This window comes from Engraulis encrasicolus, chromosome 2 (genome assembly GCF_034702125.1).
Source record: "Engraulis encrasicolus isolate BLACKSEA-1 chromosome 2, IST_EnEncr_1.0, whole genome shotgun sequence".
Lineage (NCBI taxonomy): Eukaryota > Metazoa > Chordata > Actinopteri > Clupeiformes > Engraulidae > Engraulis > Engraulis encrasicolus.
This window is the reverse complement of record NC_085858.1, coordinates 5,028,846-5,046,157: the sequence shown is the minus strand read 5'-3', so window position 1 is coordinate 5,046,157 and position 17,312 is coordinate 5,028,846. Positions and strand designations below refer to the sequence as shown.

The window sequence follows — 17,312 nt, the reverse complement described above, 5'->3', positions numbered from 1 at the left end:
CCACCACCTTCCCCAAATAGATTACAGTAGCTTGTGCAAATTCACATTTAGCTAGATACACGGTCGGGTTTGCCTCCACTAAACGGTCAAAAAGAGCACAAAGTCTGCTTAAGTTCTGCTCCCACGTGTCACCTGTCACAATGCAGTCATCCAAATAGACAGCACATCCTTCAAGACCTGATATTACACGATCCATGGGCCTTTGGAATGTAGAAGGCGCATTCCTCAATCCAAAGCTCATTACATTATGAGAGTATAGGCCTGATGGAGTCACAAACGCAGACAATTCCTGGGCCCTTTTTGTCAAAGGTACTTGATAGTATCCCTTCAGGAGATCTATTTTAGTGACAAAGCGTGCAGAACCCACCAAATCAATGTGTAGTGGAGCGCTGCTCCTTTAAGGGAAAGTCTGACGCTGCGGCACACGTCACCACGCCGCTCGTAGAGGCTTATGGGAAGTCTCTTCATAAACACTGCCAGTGGCTAGTATTCGGTAAGCCTGCAAAGTCCCCCTTTGCGCGTTTCATCGCCACCGGCGAATGCTGTGGTTGCTTCTCCCCTCGTCGTCGAGAGGAGTGCGGTGTCCTGTTCAGATCGAGGAGATGTGGACCATTTCTTGTCCTCGTTGTGATTCCAACTTGGCGTCTCTTACTTGGCTAGAGTGATCTCTTGCTTCTCCACTGGCAAGGACTTCGGTGGACAATACCAACGGTTACCTTGCGCTTTTCCCGTCTCCTGCACGCCGCGTGTGGTCGCTACCGGCGCCTCGGCCGTGTACCTCTGTATTGGCACTCCGACTGTGAGAATTGCGCTGCGCATCGGTGCACCCTCATCTCCGGGTTGTATCTGTGTGGCCGTGGTCAGACACACCACGCGTTTAGGTGCACGAGCAGCGACTTTTAGCCCCGGTTGTGTGGTGCCTCTGGACGCCGGGAACCCGTATCTAGGCTGCTGCTCCGGCCTCGGGAAATTGGACATTCGTGTGTGTGTGCGTTGGCGCGCTTTAGTTCAGTGTGTGTGTGTGTGTGTGGGCGCTCGGCTCGGTGTGAGCTGGTGTGTGAGCCATTCCACAGTGTGTGTGCGTGTGCGTACGTTGGTGCGTGTGAGTGCGTGTGTAGGTAGTGACAAGTGAGTGTGGGGATACCTAGGGGACTGCACTGAGCTGAGCCTCGGGGGTTGGTTTACCTCATGTTTTGATTTTCGTTTTCTTTCGTTTGCTGTGCCTAATTTCCTTTTTTTCATTATTTCATTCAATTATCTAATTTCTTGTTTAAAGGTGGGATAGGAGATGTTTTTCTGGCACATATTTTACCATATCATCTGAAAAACTCCTCATGACGCCATAGCACCCATTGAAATAGAGTGTTTGGAAAAAAAACGAAATCTTTTGGTCCAGTGTAGAGGGCGTAGTCAGAAGAAAACGGCAACCAATAGAAGTAATACTCATCATCACTTCTATTGGTTTCTGACACGTCCATCAACCGCCAGCACTCACCCCTCCTCCCTGCGCGTTCACCGACTCGTGAACTTGACCGACCCCGCCCCCATCATTCATGCACACGCGACAAGGCTCATCATCACTCGGCTAGTAGCAAGGTAACGAGAGTTAGCAGCAGGCTGAGCTACTTGGAAACTTTGGTGGCTTTTGCAGAGCTACAGGAAGAACTTTGGCTTTTGGAACACTAGACTACCGGTAACCATGTCAGGATAACATACTCCCTTGGATTATCATCGGACTCGCAAAACCAGACTCCAACACGGGCTGAAAATTTGAAATGGGACCTGACACTCTTGGACACAGATGTCGGCTACGGCAGCGGCTTCAAATACGCTTTGGTGACCATATTTCTAATCGAGAGGTGAGATAATATATTTGTCTGTATAATATTTTGTGAATTGGTTTAGGACACAGTGGTGTCTTTTTTTAAGCAAGTATCCATTGAGAGGGGTCAGAGGATTAGCTCAAGCTCCAACATATCTACCTGCTACCTTGCTTAACATAGCTGCTACCTCAATTGCTTTATTTTTGTGTGTTTTTCCCCCCTGTGGCATTTATTCTGTGCACATGAACACGTTTTCAGAATTGCTATGTGTAACTCAGACGGTTACTCTTGTGTGTTTTGCTGCTAGTTGTGCGAACGAGCCAGACAAACCAGCTGGGAGGAGGACGGAAGCACCCCTTCTCCATCCGCGTTCAGTTGCTAAATACGGATCCACCCCGTAGTAAGTAACCTACCATGTTTACGCACACATTACTTTGACCAGCAAAGCCCATGTCTTTCTAGTGGTTTACAAAAATATATCGTTTGCATGTTTTGCTTTGGTACGTCTCTGTTGTATGACTCTGGTAATAGTGGCAAGCACAAGCACAACCTGTTCGCCGCTCCAGCATTGCAAAATAGATTGCCTTGGGTTTTCAAATGTTTACATGATTGTGGGTGTAATGTTGTTAACTCGCTGATGTCGTTTTTGAGAAGACGGTAGTTTTGCATTTGATAAATACCACCTAATGACCATGGCGGCTACACGGCAGATCTTTATTGTGATGGCTACACTGAATGAACCCATGGAGATGCCGGTACATTATTTGTTTTACCCTGGTTATATTGAAATGTTCTGCTTTGTCCATTCCAAGGTGTGGTGTTTCCATAGCTGCTCCTTGCTCCTGTTTCACAACATATCAAGGCTGCCAAGTAAATGAAGAATGAATCACCGCACACTGGTAGTTTATTTTATTCATGTTTGTGGGTGTAATTTCGTCCAGTTGCAGATACTACTATCCTTTTTGGAATGATCTGCCTTTGAAAAACAATGGTTCTATCTGACAAAAGCGAACAGATCCTGTAGTTGTAATTGATACACTAAATCAGTGTTTCTCAACCTTTTTTTAGGCGAGGCACCCTTTCAATTCATGGAAAATTTCAAGGCACCCCAAACCAAGTAGCCATATAGCATCACATCCGATACCACACAAGCTTAGAATGTAACACATTAGTGGCATTAGCACGACCTACGTTCAAAGTTGCAGCTGGGGTGACCAATATTTACTTTATTGTGCGTAAATGGCAGATCAAAGATTCCACTGACTAACATTAACTTATAAATTTTGACAAATATGTTTTATGTTATATAATTTATTTATCAGCCACGTTTCCGCGGCACCCCTGAGGGGGCCCTACGGCACCCCAGGGTGCCCCGGCACCCCTGTTGAGAAACACTGCACTAAATTATGATATTCCTCTGTGTGCGCGCGCACGCGCCAAGTTTTCAATTCAACACACTGGGACACTTTTCAGTCTTTGAGGTTGCTGGAATCAACACAGACTACCTCCATGCACCTTATCAGAACACTTTGCATGTTTTTGTATACTTGTCCCCTTTGTGTATTGCTGCTAATCTTTCTATTTCTAGGTTCTGTTGGTTGCATGCAGATTGTGCCAGATGATTTATCTGTCTATGGTCTAAGCATGGGCTCTGTGCTAATATGCAATTTGTGCTCTTTTTTCCCTCAGGTCAACAGCCGACAGGGTCCTTCCACAACCACATACTTATGCCAGTAAAAGCCACAGCTTTTCTCCTCCAATCCAAGAAGCCTGGACTGCAGTCACCATCTCAACACACCAACCAAGAGAAAGGCGGATGGCTCAATTCAGTATGTAGTTCTGCAAATATTCTCAAAGGTCTTCACAGCCCCCCATGGTGCAGAATGCATTTACATTTATTTGTGTAAGGTCAAAACAATGCTGATTACAGAACATAACTAGGGCCATGAATGAAATTTGAGGTAGCAGCCAGCCATCACCTGATGGTGAGAGGTGGTCCTAAGATCAGAGAGAAGCAGGTTGAAATCCCATCCTTACCTCTCCCTACTTACACCTCCATCCACAGCTGAAGTGCACTTGAGCAAGGCACACAAGTCCACTTAGGTCCTGGGACTGTAGCCAACACCCTGTAAAACCCTGCTGTGTAATTTGATGTAATGAAGCCCTAATATAGTCTAACACATTGCTTGTTACAGATATGGAAAATTGCACAATAAAAGTTCCAGGACATGAAGGCTGCATACTGTGAACGTCAACCTTCAGGGCACCGTCCTGCGCAGAAGACTTTCTACCCTAAGAGGGATGGCTGACCGCAGACACTCACAACCAGGTGAGCCCAGATAAAGGAGTTATTTTTGGTGTCCCTGCCCCAACAACCCAGGTTACTTACATTTAAAATGTCACTGGAGCTACTGTCAGATATGTGATTTCTAATTCTGTTTATCTTTTTACAGCACAGACGCCTCCAACCTCAAACCAGGCCCTTCACAGTTGCTGCACTTACCCACCTTCCCAGAGTTTTTGTGTGGTAATGACAACTGTAAATATAGTATAAAGTAATGTATCTAGTGTCATGTGTAATACATTGTTTAAATTGTCCATACATTTCAATGACATTAAATATTGGTGGACACAATTTGACTGTGTGGCTTTTTTTTTTTTAATTCATTCTCTGACTGAAAATGCATGGTTACATAATTTATATATTCCACAAGACCACAATCAGAAGAACATTTGACAGGTTGCATTTATTTTCTATGTATGAAAAAAACAATGGTAACAAGACAAACGTGGTTCCAAACCAAAAAGGTGAGATGTACAGATGAATGCTCCTACAGATAATGAAAAATAATAAAAGTCTGCACACTGCCGGTTTGTGTGTTTTATACCGTACTCTGTATAAACCTTTTATATTGCTCTAGTGGAGCAGGGTAACCCTGGCTAATCCTGGGTATTGTACTGTGTATTACAAGGTCAGCCCTGTTCAAGTGCCCCATACTGTCTGCAGGCTGCATGCCTGAAGAGACCGTTTCTCTCACCTGGTCCTACATCAGCCCAAAGTCTTATCAAAACTGAGAACACCACAGCATTTCCTTTCAATGTTCATGGGCATCTCCTTACAGATTGCGCAGAGGCGCCAGGTTGGTTGTGCTACTGGGCTGTGACTGAGGACCAGATGTCATGTGCCAGGTCGAACATCAAACTGGGGTCACGGGTCAGGGCACGCTGCAGTAACCGATGGGATTGCTTCAAATTCAATGATTGAATCAAGGCCTGCAAAGCAATAAATACATTTTATGTAGTGCATTTTCTATTTGATGATGGGGACTAAATAACTCTATTGACAATAAGACCAATATGGACATAAGCAATCATTATTGTGTATATAAATAAAGATGTGCCAATTATATGCATACAACGTTTTCAGTCAATTTCTTACAAACTGGTGTTGTGCCAGGGGTTACACAGATGTATGAAGTAGATGGGCTTTTATGGATGTACTTGAACTACCACTGGTGTTGTGTACCTACAACCATGTAATATCACACTACTACTCATAGGAGTAGAAATATTGTAATGGTTATCACAACAGGTGTACTCGTGTAGCCTACTCGTGTTGCGATATAGAGTACATCCGTTGTGATAACATCCATTACAATACTTACACATCTGGAGGAATACAGCAGGACAATGTTATTGAGGGATGAATGTACATCCTTACAGTTAGCAGGGCGTCAATTCTGTTGGAGTCTCCCTAATCAAACCGACCTCTGCTGCGTCTATCTTCCTCCTCCTCCATCTCTGGCCATCGGTCCTACTGGGCTGTTAGGTCGTTATGATTGTGATGGGCCAGGAAAGTCAGAGCTGGAGCTCTCGTGGTCGTGGAAGGTCTAAAGCATATGAAAATATCGTCAGCCAAAACAATTTCATTAGCGTTGATCAGTTCGGTTGTTTTTCTTTACTCCCTCTGTCCCTGTGTCTGCGCGTGCGACAACCCAAGTGAAATCTGAAGTCATAGCCTAAAACACTACGGATTGTGGTGTCGGGTATATATAAATACAATAGTAAAATGTATACTGCGGTACACATCTGTCAAAATAAATCCATGTGTCAGTACTGTAGCTACTGGCTAGAACTAAGCTTACTGTCTAGGGATGACAGTATAGCATCTGTCATCAGTGTTAGGAAGTTAGAATGAGATATCTAAGTAACACGTATCAAGTCAAGTTCAATAACTAATCTAGTATACATCTACTGTCATCAATATTTCTTGAAATGGCAACCATGACGGCCTGTGCGTTTATTGTGATGTTGAACATTCTTACCGTAGCCGGAGACAGTGCCATGGCTGGAAGTTAGCTTGGCTAGTCGCTTTGTCGTGGCTTCTAGACCCGCCCCCCCGCCTCGTGAGCTCTCGTGGGTTCCCGGGATAATCCGAACACTTGACAGACTGCATGCGCGTTCATGTGTTTTGAAGGCGTGGCTTTGAGGGGAGGGCTGAAGGGAGAGGCGGGCTGTGTATTTTCAAAAATATAGCTCACAGGAACCGTTTTTCAAAGATCTCCAACCCTACCTTTAACTGCATGTGTTTACTGGATTTTGATTTATTTTGCATGGTTTGCTGTGATTTCTTGTTGTTTCTGTTTGCCGTGAACTATTTCTGTTTGTTGTGAACTATTTCTTTACTTTTTCTTTTGTTAATCCTGAGGTGTGCCATTCGCCCTATTGTGTTAGCCGTGCCAGCCCCTAGTGGCAAAGTCTGACAACCTGAGTGTGGGTTCTAAGGCCTTAGGCCTACCAGGTGTGTTGTCTATTGTGAATTAGTGAACATACTTTGGGGCAGGTGTTTACAGATCCGCGGGTGTGGTGGCAGCACACCCACCCCTGCACTTTACTGTGAACGTGAACATACTTTGGGGCAAGTGTTTATCGATCTGCGGGTGATTGCGACAGCACACCCACCCCACTGCACTTTGTGAATTGTGAGTACCTTTTTATATTTTATTACAAAGAGTGAGAAAAATATATTTTTATAACGCAAAGAATAATAAAGATTTGAATTATTAATTGTCACCACTGTCTCTGCCTCCATTGTGCACGAACCTGTGTTTGCCTGGTAATCTATTGTGCGGGTACATTGTGTGTTGGTCCGGGGTATCTGTAACTACCCCTAATTCATTTCCTCCGGGGGCTCCACCCCCGGGGGTGGCGTAGTCGAACTACTTCCTGTAACGGTCTCGCCCACTACAAATGCAATCTTCCCTTCTGGGGAGTGGAAAGGAGTCAGGCTTGGTTACTGTGTTTAATTTTCTATAATCGGAACAAAACCGAAATGTACCATCTGGTTTCCCTACCAGCAAGCATGGGGACGTCCGGCTGGAATTAGTGGGCTGTGCTAAATTAGTATCTAAGAGGTACTGAACCTCAGCATCCATAAAGCCTTTCTTGTCAGGTGAGGCACGATAGAAGCGCTGTCTAATTGGCTTGATCTCACCAACCAGCTTGATGTCGTGTTCTATCCAGTCAGTGCAAGTGGGCGTGTCAGAGAAGAGAGAGGAAAAAGACAAAATTAGAGATTTTAGTTCCTCACGCTGTTCACAAGACACATGAATCAACAATGCATTTAAATCGCTCAACATTTCTGGGCATCAACACCACGTCATCGGGTGCTCCCTCGTCCTCCCCAACTGCCACTTGGGGAGGCGCGCGAGGCACCGCGTCTACAGTCAGCGCAGCAGACACTTAACTGTCAGAAGGTTCAGATTTGCATGGCCGCGTATAGTAAGGTTTTAGCATGTTTACATGACACAACTACGACGATTTTTTTCTGTCTGGTGTTGCCATTAAATAGTCCAGCTCTGTGACTTTCTGCACAACGGTATAAGGACCAGAGAACCGCGTTTTAAAAGGTGAACCTTGAAGCGGCAATAAAGCCAATACTTGATCGCCTGGACTCGTTCAGCTGCCCCACGGTCAAACAATCTTTTCATCCTGCCCTGTGCTTTTGGAAAGTTTTTGTTTGTGAGTTCACATGAGAGAAGCCCTTAGACATATTCAAGTAAATTAACTGGAGGATCGGTCTCACTAACGTCATCTTTTAGCACAGACAGGGGGCCACAGACTTTATGAACGAAAACTAAATCGTTGGGATTGAAACCAGTACTTTCTTGAGTGACCTCTCTAGCTGACAGCATAAGCCAGGGAAGTCCATCCTCCCAGTCACGATTCAGTTCCACGCAGTAGGCGCGTAACAATGATTTCAAAGTGGAATGGAATCGCTCTAGCGCACCTTGACTTTGGGGCTCAAGCTATGTTTAACGTGAAGCTGCTTTAACACCTGCCAAACATGTTGGACGTGAAATTACTCCGTCTATCGCTTTGGATGACCTTGGGAATGCCGAAGATCTAAATGAACTGAGACAGTGCTTTTACAATGGACCTGGTGGTAATGGATCTCAATGGGTAAGCTGCTGGATATCGAGTGCTTTGGCACATAACCGTCAGGAGATACGCTGCACCACTTTTCGATGGGGGTAATGGGCCCACGCAATCCACTATTAAATGTTCAAAGGGACGGCCCACAGCGGGGATCGGGTGGAGAGGGGCTGGCTTAATGCACTGATTTGGTTTACCAGTTATTTGACACACATGGCAAGTCTTGATGAACGCGGCAACATCTTTCTTCATGCTGTGCCAGTAAAAATGCTGCAACAAGCGTTTATAAGTTTTATGTACCTCAAAATGCCCAGCCATTTCGGGTATCACAATTTGCAAAATGTCTACTCCCGGTTACCCATCATGCTGCAACCATTTACGCACCAGTATCCCATCCACTACGAAGTAACCCACCTCTGCATTCTTCATATGGTCAGCGGGCAAAGCACTTGCAATTAACTCAGACAAACGCCCATCTTTACTCTGAGCTGAGATTAGTTCTTCATGATGTAAACGTGAAGAATGGCAGTTTGAACATCAATCGCTCATCCCCCCATGCACAACTTTTTTTGCCCTTGTTACTGCACACGCACTGATAGGGTGTGAGCCAGAGGCCAAATTTTCACATATTGGTATCACCTGGGGTGGCAAAGTCTATCAATGTTTTTTGTAATCCTCCATGCCTGAGGGACATTATTTGGTATGATAGCCCTCTGGAAGTGGTAGCTTTCTTATATTTTTACTCACTTTTATAATGACACCCAGTGCATTTCGCAATGCATGCCTGTATATGGATGTAGGCGTATGCAAATGTCTGTGTTGATGGTATATGTTTTTATTGATGTTACATCACATGTAGACACCTTAGGGATTTGAAAAATATACAGGTTTGATGGATAATGTACTTTCCTATGAATTATATAAGTCAAAATGTATCCGTCGTACACTTTTTCAGCAATATAATGCAAGGTTAGATTGATGCAGAAGCCTGTAGGAGGGTGGGTCAAATCCCAATGATTGCTATATCATATCTGTAGGGTATGGGTATGCTAGTTTAATATAAATTATACACCTATTTAGGCCCAAAACCTATAACCGTCCAATGGATTTCAATGGAAACCAATGCATTTCAATGCAATGCAAAGCACATTACATAACTAAGGTATAGTGGAAGGTAGGAAGTTGTGAGATGCCTCAATGCACATTATATCACATCTACAGTGTATAGACCTAAGAAAATATATGGATTGGATAACTTACTACAAATAACCCACTTATTTTAGACCCACAACTCATGGCCGTCCATTAAAAATCAATGCATTTAAAAGTCTGAAATCTTTAGGACTTTACAGAGCTTATGTAGGGATAGAGGAAGTTGGGAGATGTTTCAATGCACATTATGAACCTTTGGATTATGGATTAGATAGCTAAATGCACATAATTCGGGTACTTTAGATGCCGACCATTGAAATGCATTGCAAATGCAAGTTCTGCAATTACATTGTAGAACTAGAGCGGGCACTCGGTAGAGCGCAAACCTTCGCCTACGCCACTTATTTTTTTCTGGCCATCTTCAGAGTGTGTCATTTAAATCGGACCGGAATATCGAAATATTACATTTTTGGCCCGTTTTTGACCTTTTGGTGACCTTGACCTTTGACCCAATCACTCCCAAAAAGTAATCGATTGTTCCATGGGTCATGACCAATCATCCCACAAAATTTCATAAAAATCGGCTCAGTTCTGTCTGAGTTATACGAAGTACAAACAAACAAACATATTCACAAATAAATAAATAAATACACAGCGGTCAAAACATAACCTTCGCGACAAAGTCGGCGAAGGAAATCAAAACATAACCTTCGCAACAAAGTCGGCGAAGGTAATAAATAAATAAATACACAGCGGTCAAAACATAACCAGAGAGAATAGAGAGAGAGAGGTTCCATTGGCCCATTGTTTCCGGGTTCTATTATTGCAAGGGGGAGTGGGGGAAATCCCCCTTTAGGCAGACCTAGGCAGACCTAAGGACTGTTCTATTCAATGCTAGGAGTATTATGACACGCCCCTTTAGGCAGACCGGAACCTGGTCACGTTAGGTGCCCATAGCAACCTATTACATTGGCATATCTCTATACTTAAAGAATCTCTGGTTTGGCTGTGGAAAAGGTGAATCAAAGAACCAGAGAGAGTAGAAAGAGAAAGGTTCCATTGGCCCATTGTTTCCGGGTTCTATTATTGGGGGGAAAATCCCCCTTTAGACAGACCTAGGCAGACCTGAGGACTGTTCTATTCAATGCTAGGAGCATTATGACACGCCCCTTTAGGCAGACCGGAACCTGGTCACATTAGGTGCCCATAGAAACCTATTATGTTGGCATATCTCTATACTTATAGAATCTCTTTGTCTCGGCGAAGGTAATTAAGGTAGAGGAATGTAGGAAGTTGGGAGATATCACAACACAAATGTCACATCCAGTGGATCTTTAGAAAGCCTACATATTATGTTAAATAATATTTTTTTTCAGTCAGTGGGCCAGGACACATTTAGCCTATATTTCTAATAAATTAAAGTGATGGTAGGCATGTGCTGGAGATGCATGCTAAGATGTCCTAAAATGGGCCAGAGTGCTATCGATACAAACTTGGTCACGCCTCGTTACATGAAATGAGATTTTCTTTTGCCAATTTTGTTTTGTTGAACCTCAAACCCATAAGCACTGGTAGTATTGGGTCACCCATGAAGTGAAAAAAATGTTGCCTGGTCTCCTTTTATCATATAGCCTACTTGCAGTTATGGAAAAAGTTTCGGACATTTCTGACATTTCTCTTTTTTTGTGCCCAACACTTCTTTGAAGCCAGATCAGCCAGAAGCCAGGATCGCAAGTCATATGAGATTGGGTTATCTATCAGCCTGGCAAAAATAATGTGGTTACAGATACCCACACCATTGTGGTGTCAAGTGCTTCCCTCTTTCTCACGGGAATGTTTAAACATTTAGCATAGACAGCAGAAAATCACCATCCTATGTTGCCCATGAACTTCCCTATAACACCCACAATTTCAGACAACTGCAAAATGATAGAATAAACCTTTTTTAAATTTGGAATGACACTCAGTGACTCCATGTCCAGTTAGCCAACTGAAAGGATAGCAACATTTTAAAGAAAGAAAAACGGTATGTTGTGACAAAAGTTACTGTTTTTTAGAAGATAAATGCAAATTTTAAAAGTGTTTAAGCAATTATTGTGAGAGGGACTTGGATATCCTTTGCTGCCTTGCCCATTACCGAAAATATCTGGGTGGAGCTGTTGGATAATTGCCTTGGTATTGGGACTCCCTTGGGATTTCACCAGCACTGTGTTTGGGCCAAAGAGAATGCAAATATAAAATGTGTGTGTGTGTGTGTGTGTGTGTGTGTGTGTGTGTGTGTGTGTGTGTGTGAGAGAGAGAGAGAGAGAGAGAGAGAGAGAGAGAGAGAGAGAGAGAGAGAGAGAGAGAGAGAGAGAGAGAGAGATTGTGTGTCTGTGTGTGCCATGCAAGGGCTGCAGTCAGACAGTCAGTCAGTGCAACTCAAGAACATAGTTGAGGGTTGGCCCGCTGGAGACTGTCACCTTTTTTCTCTGACGAGTTTGCAGGTCTGAGGTACTGATAATGTTGTCATGCCAATTCCCCGAATCAAGACAGATTTTCCTGTGCTAGAGCTACAAGAAAAAGGCAAAACAGATTGCTTAACCCTCTGAGGTCTAAGGCCTTTCAGAGGCCTTTAGGCTGCTTGCACCACCCTGACATTTTCAAGTATTTTCAACTAACAGTAAGCATCTATGCAAAAGTAGAATATATGGTTGTATTCTGAAAAGCCTGAAAAGAAATAATCTTGAAAGAAAATTGGATGCCATACACACATGTTTTATTTAAATTGAGTATAAACACAACAGTACAAAATAAAAACGGGTTTCAGAGGTCTTCAAAAAGTGCAAGAAAACACATAATAAATATATCTAGCCAAGACTTTTGAAGTTTGAATCTTGTAAACAAATGTGTTGGCTGCATAAAAGTAAAAAGGGCATTTAGAAATGTTTTGTTGTTTTCATACAAAATGCAAAAAAGAAAGACTATGTCATGCCACTGCCTGTCTCATTTGAATACTAATGAGATAGGTGTGAAAAACCTCTAATGGCCCACACCCCCCTGTCAATCTCCATGTGCTCTGATAGCACACCCCCCTGTCACTCTCTTTGTCCTGTGGCAGGACACTGTGTTTATCCTAGCTGAAAGGGGCATGTTGTCACCTCTGAACAGCCACTCAAGCACCGGTACTTTACATGTGAATAGCTATAGGTGTGGCTGCTACAGGCAGAGAGTACAGAATATTCGAAGATTTCTTTTCACTTTCTTTAAATTGGGCCAGCTATATAATTTATTTCATATATATATATATATGGGTAGCACTTTACAATAACCTTCCGCTATAAACAGTTAATAAACAGTTAATAAACAGTTAGCAAACAGTTAGCAAACAGTTAACTATTAGTTAACTAAAGGTTTACTATACATTTATAGGTGTATACTAAACACTTACAAAGTTTTAAATATATATTTATTAGTCCTTCCGTAACACTTAATAGAACATAATAATAAGTTACTTAATATATTATTAAAACTACTTTTATGATTAATTAATTAGCATATCAACAGTAACTTAAGCATAACAAGTGACTTATAAACTGTTAACTAATTATTACTTAATATATTATGTTCTGGCCTCACAGGTCATCTGCTAGCCAGGCAGGTAAACAAACCCCATAAAAGACGCTGGACACCGAAGGTTGCGTGTTCATCATTTATGGAAGGTTTGTTTACCTGCCTGGCTAGCAGATGACCTGTGAGGCCAGAACAGTTAAAAGAGATTGCCTTGAAACTGCGTGCGGGAGGTTTCCACGTAGCTGAGTTGTAACTGTCAAACCATACTGAACATTCTAACATTCTGAGCCTCGGGATGTAAACATTTGTCAAAGTAAGAGTCTTTCCAAGTATTTAGAAGATTATAGTTGGCGTAGCCAGAACACTCCCCGTTTGGTATCTTTAGAGATGCCATATTATCACAACAACAATGTCTAATACTTAATCGCTCTCCCCGCCATTCTCTGATGGGAGTGGCGAGATCGTGGAGCTCCATGGAGCTGGGCCTGGGTGCAGGGCTGTTGGGTGCCTATAACTGTCACACTCAGTACATTTGATTACTGCCTCACAATTGCGAGCTACATGCTTGTTTGATGCACAGCATTTAAAACATATGTTCTTCTCCTGTAAAATCCTCTTTCGGTCATCAATTGACATTTCTCTGAAACCCCGGCATACTTGCAGGGAATGCGGCTTTAGATGTAGGGGGCATTGTCTCTCTGGATCTTCGTTTGCAGTGTTGGAGTGTGAGTGGGCAATGTCGGTTCTATACACAGAGACTGATCTTGCATTGCTACTGTGACCTTCACTGACCTTATCTTTCCTGCTTGCTGTGGTAGGGGTGAGAAGGCTAAAGCTTGGGTCGTTACGTGCCTTTGCTTGCTTGCGTACAAACTCTAAAAAGAAATCAAAAGGGGGGTAATAAACCCTATATTTCTCTTTGTATTGCGAACCTTCCGTGACCCACCTCTCCTGAAGTGNGTATGGCAGTTTCTCCACTATTGGATTTATCCCCCTTGCTGTGTCGAGGTAGGATAGGCCAGGTAGGTAGCCTTCGTGCTTTGCAGAGTCGATCTCCAACAGCAAATCATACAGCTCTCTAAGCCTATGGTACTCTTTGTGTGATATTTTAGGGAACTGTTCAAGTTTCGTGAAGAGAGCTCCCTCTATAGCTTCGGGCGCACCATACATTTCCTCTAACCTCTCCCATACGAGCCACAATCCTGCTGCCTGATCTCTCACATTTACAGATCTAATGCGGCGTGCGTGTGTTGCAGATTCTGGGCCTAACCACCGTATTAACAAATCTAGCTCTTCTCCTGCTCTAAGATCTAGGTTCTCGATCGTGTTCATGAATGAGCTTTTCCAGGATAAGTAATTTTCAGGCTTGTCATCGAACCTGGTCAGTCCTGATGACAGTAGTTGACTTCGTACTATGTACCTTGCTAAGTCAGATGTGGGTGTGTCACTGGGGTGATGTGCTGCTCTGGGTCTGGGAGGACTGTAGTTGTGGTGCGTGGGCATGTGGGCAGGTAAGCTTGGGCTGGAAGAGCTGTGTTCTTTGTACTTTGGCGCGTGGGCAGGTGAAGCTGGTCTAACAGGGCTGGGCTCAGGATGTCTGGATGCGTTGGCAGGTGAGCTTGCTCTGGGAGGGCTGTAGTTGGTGTGCTTGGGTGCGTGGGTAGTGCCTGGTCTGCGACGGCTGTTGTCGGTCTGCTTGGGTGCGTAGATGGGTGATCCGGGTCTGGGATGGCTGTTGTCGGTCTGCTTGGGTGCGTAGTTGGGCGATCCGGGTCTGGAATGGCTGTTGTCGGTCTGTTTGGGCGCGTAGATGGGTGATCCGGGTCTGGGATCGCTGTAGGCGGTGTGCTGGGGTGTGTGGTCGGGTGATCTGGGTCTGGGATGGCTGTAGACGGGGTGCTGGGGTGCGTAGTCAGGTGATCTGGGTCTTAGATGGCTGTAGCCGGTGTGCTGGGGTGCCTGGTTAGGTGATCCGGGTCTGGGACGGCTGTAGTCGGTGTGCTGGGGTGCGTCGTCCGGCGATATGGGTCTGGGATGACTGTAGTCGGTGTGCTGGGGTGCCTGGTTAGGTGATCCGGGTCTGGGATGACTGTAGCCGGTGTGCTGGGGTACGATGTCAGGTGATCTGGGTCTGGGATGCCTGCAGCCGGTGTGCAGGGGTGCGTAGCTGGCTGATTCGGGTCTAGGATGGCTGTAGACGGTGTGCTGGGGTGCGTCGTCAGGTGATCTGGGTCTGGGATGGCTGTTGCCAGTGCGCTGAGGTGCATAGGCAGGTAAGCCTGGAGGAGGACTGTAGTTGCTCTCCCTGGATGTGTGAGCAGGTAAGCCTGATGATCTGAGTGGGGTGCTGTCACTGTCACCATGTCTAGATTTGTGGGTAAACAAGCCTGACTGGTTACTCAGAGTCTCAAAATGAGATATATCCACACACACTTCACCTGCCACAAGGTGGTGATTCAGCTCAGCACTTTGATGCAAGTCTGGTTGGATTGATCGTGAGCTGCCACTGTGGTGGCTGTGTCTTTCTACATAGTCCTTGGTGCGTTGTTCTGAACTTTGTGCAGGTAGTGTCTCTGGTCTGTACTCCTTTTCAAAGTCTACAGCTGCAGCCTCCATTACAGCTGCTTCAGCCATGGCAGCCTCTGCCTCTCTGTCCCTCTCTAAGGCGATGAGTGTTGCATCTAGTCGGGCCTTTTCCATTTTTAATTCAATTTCTTGTCGTGAGTAGGCAGCTCTTGCCTGCGCGGCTTGGGCTTTAGCGCGTGCAGTAGCTGCTGCCAATGCTAATGAAGCTGTACTTGTATGAGGGTCCGCTGATCTCACGGATGCGTTTGTCCTGTCCATGGCTATGGATGTGTTTTACCTTCCTTGTAGACGTGACGTTGCTGTTGTTGCACTGAGTCGGGCTTCCACCGGTACGACAATGCAGTCGGGTCATCTGCAGCTTCACCGGTCTTCTCTTTTAACTGGTTGCGTGTTCATCATTTATGGAAGGTTTGTTTACCTGCCTGGCTAGCAGATGACCTGTGAGGCCAGAACAGTTAAAAGAGATTGCCTTGAAACTGCGTGCGGGAGGTTTCCACGTAGCTGAGTTGTAACTGTCAAACCATACTGAACATTCTAACATTCTGAGCCTCGGGATGTAAACATTTGTCAAAGTAAGAGTCTTTTCAAGTATTTAGAAGATTATAGTTGGCGTAGCCAGAACATATTATAATTATTAGTTGTAGTTTACAATTTATAGTTCAATATTAACTAAGTACTTATTATTTAATCATTAATATATTGTAATGAAATAATTTTTAGGTGTTAATATTAACTAAACTATTGTTAATTACTTATAAATCATTTAAAATATATTCATTAGTCCTTCCTTAACGCTTAATAGAACATAATAATAAGTTACTTAATATATTATTAAAAATACTTTTATGATTAATTAATTAACATATCAACAGTAACTTAAGCATAACAAGTGACTTATAAACTGTTAACTAATTATTACTTAATATATTATAATTATTAGTTGTAGTTTACAAATTATAAAGGAGGAGAGGAGAGGAGAGGAGAGGAGGAGAACAGGGCAGGGGAAAAAAGAGAAGAGGAGAGGAGAGGAGAGGGGAGGAGAGGAGAGGAGAGGAGAGGGGAGGGGAGAGGAGGGGAGAGGAGAGGAGACAGGAGGGGAGAGGAGGGGAGAGGAGAGGAGAGGAGAGGAGAGGAGAGGAGAGAGGAGAGGAGAGGAGAGAGGAGAGGAGATGAGAGGATGGGAGAGGAGAGGAGGGGAGGGGAGAGGATAGGAGGGGAGAGGAGAGGAGAGGAGGGGAGAGGAGAGGAGGGGAGAGGAGAGGTTAGAGTAGAGGGAGGAGAGAAGACGAGAGTGGAGAGGAGAGGAGGTGGAGAGTAGGGGAGAGGAGATGGCAGGGGGGAGAGGAGAGGGGAAAGGAGAGGAGAGAAGAGGAGAGGAGAGGAAGAAAATAGAGCAGAGCGGAAGAGAGGAGAGGAGAGGAGAGGAGAGGAGAGAAGAGGAGAGGAGAGGAGAGGAGAGGGGAGGGGAGAGACAGAAAGAGGGTGGACAGAGAGAAGACTGTGTGCGCAAGAGAAAGAGAACAACTCCTCTCTGCCATTCACTCCTCCTCACCCATCTCTCCTTTCTTCCTCCATTCTATTATCATTCTCTTCTTTCCCTCTCTATTTTCTCTTCTCCTCTTGTGTAAATAGGCCTATGAGGGCCTAGTTGGCAATGGGATGGCACCTACTGTTGTACTCTTGTGGTTCAAGGCTGGTGGCCAAATATTTTGTTTTAGCAGTGGTTTTAATGTTTATTACATTAATACACAAAAAAGTGCACCT

The 17,312-nt window shown here is 44.4% G+C and overlaps 2 long non-coding RNA genes across 3 annotated transcripts; one reads left to right on the top strand and one right to left on the bottom strand.

Moving 5' to 3' along the window:
• The first annotated feature begins 1,291 nt into the window (after positions 1-1,291).
• LOC134466211 (uncharacterized) lies at positions 1,292-5,459 on the top strand. 2 transcript variants are annotated; one of them, XR_010038243.1, is made up of 5 exons: positions 1,292-1,859; positions 2,131-2,223; positions 3,513-3,652; positions 4,019-4,152; positions 4,277-5,459. It is a non-coding gene; the product is annotated as an uncharacterized LOC134466211 (long non-coding RNA). The 2 variants fall into 2 exon arrangements; XR_010038242.1 differs by lacking the exon at positions 1,292-1,859 and having other exon boundaries at positions 1,871-2,223.
• LOC134466222 (uncharacterized) lies at positions 4,552-6,383 on the bottom strand. Its single transcript, XR_010038244.1, has 3 exons — positions 6,149-6,383; positions 5,545-5,713; positions 4,552-5,096 (listed from the first exon to the last, which is right to left on the bottom strand). It is a non-coding gene; the product is annotated as an uncharacterized LOC134466222 (long non-coding RNA).
• Positions 6,384-17,312: the final 10,929 nt, after the last annotated feature.